General features: G+C 48.3%; 1 protein-coding gene across 7 annotated transcripts in view; it reads left to right on the top strand.

The window, feature by feature from the left end:
- Positions 1-4,767: 4,767 nt before the first annotated feature.
- ENOX1 (ecto-NOX disulfide-thiol exchanger 1) overlaps positions 4,768-6,000 on the top strand; it is a 614,655-nt gene continuing 613,422 nt past the window's right edge. For 5 of the 7 annotated variants that reach the window (XM_057532924.1, XM_057532922.1, XM_057532918.1 and 2 more), the window contains exon 1: positions 4,770-5,247. The gene's annotated coding sequence lies outside the window, so the exon portion shown is untranslated. Of the gene's footprint in view, positions 5,248-6,000 lie in introns of all 7 variants that reach the window. The other 2 variants (XM_057532923.1, XM_057532921.1) reach the window with 2 other exon arrangements.

Below are 6,000 nucleotides of genomic sequence, written 5' to 3'. Positions count from 1 at the left end.
CCAACTTCTGGTTGTCTGTGGCTTTCTTAAAATATCCTTGGAAGGGACTCCAAGAAATCATCAAATCAGTTCAATGTTCTTTAAGTTATAGTCTAACAAAGGCTCCAGCGTTTCTACAGGAGCTTCCCATTCGTGTACGTGTTCCAATTTTCTGCCACACACTTGATTTAAATCCAAGATTGCGCAGACTTACTTAGCTCCTACAACATTTGAAACCCTTTCTCACATTGTAATTTTCTTAACCAATGAGGTAGTTATTATTGTCCACATTACACAGGAGGGTCAACTGAAGCTCAGAAAGTGACTTGCCAAAGGTCTCATAGCAACTTGTTTGCCAGGCTGGGATTGAACTCAGATCTTACAACTTGATGTCCAGTGCCATTTTTATATGACACTAAGACTGCCTCTGGAGAAGTGAAAAGATGTGACTGGTAGTCCTGGTATCCCCACATGAAGCCTCTGGGGCCCTTGGAGAGGCAGGCTATGTAAGTGGTCAACACATGGATGGTTGAGCTTTCCACAGCTCTAATTATGTGACTGGCTTTATGTTCATGCCACCCTTAAGTGGGAGAGGAGTTCATGGTAACACTTCTTTTAACTGAAAACCTCTTGTTTCCTTGGATTATTGCTTTTCCTCTTTATAAGTTTGTTATGAATTGAGTGAAGGAGCTGTAGTTTCAAAAGTTCTATTAACCAAAAATAAATAATGTTAATAAGTGAAAAGAACAGAGGGCAAAAATTAAGAAATGTTAAGGAGAGTCATAATAAAATATTACACTAAAATTATCCAAGAATAGACGGAAGGGTCTTTGTAGATACAGAAATTTCAAAATACATGGGTGGTCCTACTAATTTGTGGATCATTTGAAATATAAACTATATAAAATTGATTAGCATATTCTAATCAACTCCACTCTGCCCAGGGATCTCCAGGGATACTTAATCCACAGCTGCCATTGCCAATATGGCTGATTTCTTTCTTGTCAGTAATTTTCTTCTTATCCCCAGTCTAAAATTCAGAATTCAGCAACAGACTAGCTTTTTACCTTATACATCATGTGGTAATTTAAGTTATTACTACTAGGGAATATGAATATGAAAATACGCATATATACCTTGGCCACTAATCAATTTTCAATGGAATGGTTTATTTACCTAACAAATGGCTCATTAAGTCACATTGGTAATTCAAGTTGAAGTTTCTTGTACCTGGTCAAGTGATAAATTATGCTTATGTTCACTTTTTTGTTCCCAAGAATAATGATAGCTAGATTGTAGGCTCCTTAAAGGCAGAGATTGCATTTTATACTTTATTTGTAACAATCATGGCATTAGGGATAGTACTGATTATGAAGTAGGTACTCAATAAATACTTGTGGGGTTTACTGATTTGCTTATGCATCTTCCTGGTATGACAACCAAATAACTTATTGGATTAAAAACAGAAGTAAGGATAGTAGTATATCTACCAATTCATTTCCCTTTAGCCATACATATCAATGTGCAAAGGATCTATGTTAGACAGGGGTTCTTAACCTGAGCTTCAGAGGGTGTTCCCTTAAGTTCCTGAAATTTTATTCAAATTTTTTTTGTGTTCATATGCTCACTTTCCAGAGGAGAGGATCTAGAGCTTTCTTCAGCTTCCAGGAAATCCATTATTCCATAAACTATTAAGAACCTGTGGTCTTTAATATTTTCGCCTGTCTCCGGAATGTCAGCACTGATAACTCTGGAAGCCCACCTACATTTGCTTGGAATACACTATAACCTTTTTCCTCTGATTTTTGACTTCCCTAAATATGCCTGATCTCCAGTTAGAATTAAATTGCCCTAAGTAATATGTGGAATAAAACAATGTATAAGAGCATGAAGAGAAACAGGATAACTTGAAACTTCTTCTTGTCCCCATGCTACACTCTGTACTGAGCTGGCATTTGGGTCCAGGTGCAAGTCAAGGTGTTTTTTTATCATTTAAAACTCTAATGCACTAAGTGATCTGTGACCTAATTATGGGGGAAATTACCTGTATCCTTATGCATGCTCACAACCACTAAACTCAACAGCAGCATTTCAGCTAACGGTCCCTGCCTTCTCACTTGAGGGAATTTGGAGCAATCTGCTCCCAGCATGAGGAGTTGATTTTGGAATTCAGGGTACATCTCACAGCCTAAATTTACCAGTCTTCAGAGGCAGAAAGCTTTTGTTATAACTTTAGATGGGCAGATTAGTTAATTGTAGTCAAATCAGTTTAAAGGGTTTCTCTACACACCCCACCCTTTCCCAATCCAGTATTTTTAAGGAAGTTAATGTTTGACTAGTTCATTGCACTGCTGCAAATTGAAAAAGCAGTTACGTTAAGGAGCATTCCCTTTTTAGGAAGAAAAATCGAACCTTTATAATTATGCTATTATTTCTCAGTTCAACTGATAATAACATGAAAATGAATTTCTCGGTAGAACATTTTATTATTATTTAGTGTTTAGCTAGCATGAAGAGCTATGGTTTATAGCATTTTAATCCTAGCTAGTCCTCTAAACTTTTAAGCGGGTCAGAAACACTTTATCTCTTATGTTGTTAGTCTTTCTTTCTATGGTTTATCTTTTAAATTAACATACATTAAGATTGCTCCAAGCCTACATTCTTATTTTTAAATGTTGGCTTCCTGTAAATGTATTTGTTTTTACAAACACAAGTCTAATCCCTTTGGTGCTCATCAGAGAAGTTATGGCTTTGTTCCATTCTTCCATCCCACCAAGTAAGCAAGCACTTGGGAAGCTGTTGAATGAAACCATAAAGGCAACTTTTTAAGCAAAACAAAATTATTTAAAATTATTTTGGAAGACTCTGACTCATAGCCATTTTAAAGGTTGGCTGTCAAGAATCCATTTTGGGTGTCAGAGTTTTTCTGCTCCTCCTGCAAGTTCTAGAGCTTCCTTTCAAGTAAAAATTTAAAATACCTAAGCTTTCAACCTAACAAAAAAGCACAAGAATTCCATATCACAACAAGTGGCTTCTAAGAAGATTGTAAATTGAGTGACAGAAGAGGAATCATTTAAAGGGACTCCCACTAGAGAACAGACGGCAGCACCCAACTAAATCCATTTTAATTTTCACTTAATTTCAGTTCTATTTCAAAGCTGTGATATCATGAGTGGAGAGAGAAGCAGCTCATAGAAGAGCCTGAATTCAAAGGAACTGAAATTTAGCATGGAATGTAAAATCGAGGACTTTTGCTTCTAAGAGAATGACTGTAGAAATACCAAGGTTGAAGGATGTGGGCTTGGTGCTACAGCAGAATTAGTAGTCTGGGGTGACCCTGCATGTATTGGCAAGTAGCCATTAAGTAATGCTCTTTACAAGAGAAAATCTTGTACCCGACAAGCTATCAGAAACGTGCATTTCTCTTAAACCTCTTTTCCTGTCCTTCTGCTCTAGAAGAGACATTATAAACTGCTAACGAAATGTGACTTTCATGTTGAGAGACTGGATTCCCCCAGGACCGAAATGAAGCACGCTTTAGCCTTCTCACACCCAGGTGCCCCATCGGGTTCCCTGCAGAGTGATCTCTGCCAGCACCTTGGTGAGACTGCACAATGGGTCAGTACTCTCTGCTGTCATTCTTTGCACTGGGGCTCTGGCCGCCAGAGGGGAAAATAGTCACACACAGGGAAATGGTATAAGTTAAAATCAAGCAAGTCTGGTAGGGTGGTAATGACTTTCCCAGCATCCAAGTCTTCGCCTTCAGGACATGTGAAGCTAGAAGACAATGTCATTCATTCAGCATTTATAGAGAACACACAAAGTACACGGTACTGGGCTCAGTACTGGAGGGCATGAAAAAGTGTACGAAACACAAACCCTGCCCCCGCCCCTGCCCGAGAATTCTTGCCAGGAAGGGTATTTCAAGTATCAACCAGACCTTATGACCCTTTAAGAAATTCCTGAGGGAATAAAAGTGCATTCAGAATTTAAAACAAGCATGGAAAAGAATACCGCTAGGACAAGAAGTCTTTTAGGAGAAAGGGCATGTAAATATGCCTGAAAATTTTATTTCTACGGTATACAATGTAGCTCGGATGAATGAGAGAGTAGAGGTTTAAAGGGCCAAGAGCGGCGCCAGGCTGGCCGGTTCTTGGAGAAGCTGGACTTCAAAGAAGCCGGATGCCTGCACAGTTAGCTGAATCCGAACAAAGAGGAAACCGGCACTTTTACCTGGGAAGTGGATAACTTCGAGGAAAAGTGGCCTCCGAGAAGAAAAAAAGGCAACATTCCGCCTGGAGTGGAAGCCCTCACAACCCTCGACTGTGCTTGCTGACCGCACCCTTGACCGACCTCACCCTCGCTCCCCCGCCCGGCTTCCTCTACCCAGTCTAGGCGGCAGGCCGCGCTCGGCCGGGTTCCACCGCCCACTCCACGCCCGCAGCTCTTGCACGCGCCGGCTCCAGCCGGTAATCGGCCACGTGCGCCGGGTTCCCCTCTCGGCCCCTCAGCGGGCCGAGCGCCTCCAAGGTTGCGGTGGCCACGGTGGGGGCTCGATCCCCATCCCCGCGCGCCCAGGCGAGAAGTCCGGACAGCAGCGGTGGCGGGAGCGAGCGGCCCGGCCCCTCCCTAGAGGGAGCAGCGCGACAGTGGGCTGCGGGCGCCGCCTCTGCTGCATCGGTGGCTGCGCGTTCCGCTCGGCCCAGCCCAGCTCGGATCTGGAGCCCCCGCGCGCGCCGCGCTGCCTTCCCCTCCTCCTCTGCCACCGCCCCGCGGGCAGCTCCCCCGGGCCACACGCACGTTCGATCCTCCTTTTCCTGGTTTACGGATTTCCGAGGGCGAAAAATTTCGCCTCGGTCCCTGCGAGTGTCTCTCGGCTCTCTCCCTCTCCCCTCGCGACTCCCCCTTCCCGTGGGCGCGCGCGCGCACGCTCACACACACACACACACACCCACACACTCGCCGGCGCGCGTGCGCACGGCCGCGCGCCCTGAGCCGCGGAGTCTCCAGCGCCGCTCAGCAGATCCCACTCTCTCCGGCGCCGCTACTCACACAGGCTTCCAGCCGCCACTGGGCGTCCTCTGTCTGCGGTAGCGCAGCCGAGGCGGCGGTGGGAAAGGTAGCTGCAGCCCGGCGCGGTCTCAGAGCTCCGTGCCCTGGACCGAGTCCGGGGAGAAGCGGAGAAGGAGGACGCAGAGGCGAGGAGGAGCCGCGCCGCGCCCGGGTCCGCGCGGCTGGCTGCCTCCGCTACCGGTACCGCGGCCCCAGGTAAGCTGCTCCGGGGCCCGCAGCATCCCCGGGGCGTCCGGGCTCGGAGCGGGGGTTCCGCGGTCCCGCCGCCGCCGCCGCCGCCGCCGCGGCACCAGGACGGAGGCTCGGAGGGGAGTGGGCTCGGGGGGAGGGGAATGGAGCTAGAGGTGAGGCCGGTAGGGAGGGGGGCAGGGGAGCGTGGGGGCTTCACCGCAGCCCCCCGCGCCCTTCCCCTCCCTACCTCAGCTCCAGCCGGGTGACTTTTACGAGCCTGGGGGCGCCTGGCGCCCCAGACAGCTATTCTCAGCTCTCCCCCGCGCCGCCAGCCAGTGTTGGCTGCGGGCTCCGCGCCCGCCGCGCGCCTTCCACCTCCTGTGCACCTTGGACAGCGCACCCCGCTGCCCGCCGCCCCCTGAACCGCACCCGGGTCCGCATCCTGCTCGCGCAGCCCTCCCGCTGCTCTCTTCTTTCCCCGTTGTCACCCTCCCGCCCTGCATCCCTTCTCCTCCCAGCCCTGGCGGACTCCTCTGGGTGCGGGCCGGAAACTTTCCTCCCCGCCTTGTCTGAACTAGGTACTATTGTTATTATTTGTGACTGTCCCCTTACTCGGGGAACTCAGACACAGTGGACCGGTCTTCCTCGGCGGGAGGCCCGGTCCAGCCCGAGGCAAAAGAGGCACTGGGCAGCAGGACTCGGCGGCTGCCAGGGTGCAGAACCTACGCCTCGGTAGCCGGACGCCTGCCGCCTCCCCTCTTCTCCGGACTCCACACG

This window comes from Balaenoptera acutorostrata, chromosome 18 (assembly GCF_949987535.1).
Source record: "Balaenoptera acutorostrata chromosome 18, mBalAcu1.1, whole genome shotgun sequence".
Taxonomy (NCBI): Eukaryota; Metazoa; Chordata; class Mammalia; order Artiodactyla; family Balaenopteridae; genus Balaenoptera; species Balaenoptera acutorostrata.
The sequence above is the reverse complement of the archived record's forward strand: the minus strand, read 5'-3'. Positions and strand labels throughout refer to the sequence as shown.